Consider the following 2500-nt stretch of genomic DNA (forward strand, 5'->3'; position numbering starts at 1 on the left):
GACAGGAGGCCGACTCTCTGCCTCGGCTAAATGGAGAGGGAATTTCAGAAGGGCCAGGGCACAAGCATGGACCTTTTTCAGCTGTAAGGGAGGGAAGAGCAATGTGCGATGTAGGTCCCCGGGGCCTGCTGGAGGTCCAGGTCCATGCCCGATGTGAGTAGCAGCAGGGCCAGCGCGCCCAGGAGCACATCTTTTTCGACCGTAAAGGGAGACAGGAGGCCGACTCACTGCCTCGGCTAAATGGAGAGGGAATTTCAGCAGGGCCAGGGCACAGGCATGGACCTTTTTCAGCTGTAAGGGAGGCAAGAGCAAGGTGCGATGTAGGTCCCCGGGGCCTGTTGTCGTACCATAGGCACGAGTGGGTGTGTGTGTGTGGCAAAGAGTTTCTGCGCAGTGTACCAGGGGCACGGGGAAAGGTTGTTGTACCATAGGCACGAGAAAAGTTGTCGTACCATAGGCACGAGAAAAGTTGTCGTACCATAGGTACGAGGAGTGTGTGTGTGGCAAAGTGCTACTGAGCGGTGTACCAGGGGCACGGCGAAAAGTTGTTGTACCATAGGCACGAGAAAAGTTGTTGTACCATAGGCACGAGAAAAGCTGTCGTACCAGGGGCACGGAGGAAAGTTGTTGTACCATAGGCACGAGAAAAGTTGTCGTACCATAGGCACGAGGAGAGTTTGTGTGGCAAAGTGCTACTGAGCGGTGTACCAGGGGCACGGCGAAAGGTTGTTGTACCATAGGCACGAGAAAAGTTGTTGTACCATAGGCACGAGAAAAGCTGTCGTACCAGGGGCACGGAGGAAAGTTGTTGTACCATAGGCACGAGAAAAGTTGTTGTACCATAGGCACGAGAAAAGCTGTCGTACCAGGGGCACGGAGGAAAGTTGTTGTACCATAGGCACGAGAAAAGTTGTCGTACCATAGGCACGAGGAGAGTTTGTGTGGCAAAGTGCTACTGAGCGGTGTACCAGGGGCACGGCGAAAGGTTGTTGTACCATAGGCACGAGAAAAGTTGTTGTACCATAGGCACGAGAAAAGCTGTCGTACCAGGGGCACGGAGGAAAGTTGTTGTACCATAGGCACGAGAAAAGTTGTTGTACCATAGGCACGAGAAAAGCTGTCGTACCAGGGGCACGGAGGAAAGTTGTTGTACCATAGGCACGAGAAAAGTTGTCGTACCATAGGCACGAGGAGAGTTTGTGTGGCAAAGTGCTACTGAGCGGTGTACCAGGGGCACGGCGAAAAGTTGTTGTACCATAGGCACGAGAAAAGTTGTCGTACCATAGGCACGAGAAAAGTTGTCGTACCATAGGTACGAGAAAAGTTGTCGTACCATAGGCACAAGCAGTGCGTGCGTGTGTGTGGCAAAGTGTTTCTGCGCAGTGTACCAGGGGCATGTTTGAATTTACATTCTGGAGTACCAGGGGCACGAGGATTTTGCCAGTGGTGTTTTGCTTTGTCAGTGGGAGGGGGCTTAAGTGTGGGTCCACGGGGCCTGCTGGAGGTCAAGGTCCATGCTGGATATGCGCTGGAGCGTAACTACAAGAAAGGTAAGCTAGTGGGGGACTAGAGCAGGGAGGATGTGCGTCCCCGGGGCATGCTGGAGGTCAAGGGCCATGCTGGATATGCAGTGGAGGGTAACTGCAGGAGAAGGAACGCTCATGGGGGATTAGAGCGGAGGAGTATGTGGGTCCTCGGGGCCTGCTGGAGGGCAAGGGCCATGCTGGATTTGTGGTGGAGGGTAACTGCGGGAGAAGGAAAGCTAGTGGGGGAGTAGAGCAGAGGAGTATGTTGGTCCCCGGGGCCTGCTGGAGGTCAAGGTCCGTGCTAGATACGTGGTACAGGGTTAACTGCGGGGGGGGGGGGTAATGTGGGTTCACGGGGCCTGCTGGAGGTCAAGGTCCATGCTGGATATGCGCTGGAGCGTAACTGCAAGAAAGGAAAGCTAGTGGGGGAGTAGAGCAGGGGAGTATGTGGGTCCCCAGGGCCTGCTGGAGGTCCAGGTCCATGCTAGATATGTGGCACAGGGTAACTGCAGGGGGGGGGTAATGTGGGTCCACGGGGCCTGCTGGAAGTCAAGGTCCATGCTAGACATGTGGTACAGGGTAACTGCAGGGGGAAGGGGGGGGGGGGTAATGTGGGTCCCCGGGGCCTGCTGGAGGTCAAGGTCCGTGCTAGATATGTGGTACAGGGTTAACTGCAGGAGGGGGGGGGGGGGGGGGGTAATGTGGGTTCACGGGGCCTGCTGGAGGTCAAGGTCCATGCTGGATATGCGCTGGAGCGTAACTGCAAGAAAGGAAAGCTAGTGGGGGAGTAGAGCAGGGGAGTATGTGGGTCCCCAGGGCCTGCTGGAGGTCCAGGTCCATGCTAGATATGTGGCACAGGGTAACTGCAGGGGGGGGTAATGTGGGTCCACGGGGCCTGCTGGAAGTCAAGGTCCATGCTAGACATGTGGTACAGGGTAACTGCAGGGGGAAGGGGGGGGGGGGGTAATGTGGGT

The sequence above is a fragment of the Mchenga conophoros genome, linkage group LG18 (assembly GCF_057382185.1).
Source record: "Mchenga conophoros isolate Kocher_MC1m ecotype Shallow Benthic linkage group LG18, M_conophoros_male_GT1.1, whole genome shotgun sequence".
NCBI lineage: Eukaryota > Metazoa > Chordata > Actinopteri > Cichliformes > Cichlidae > Mchenga > Mchenga conophoros.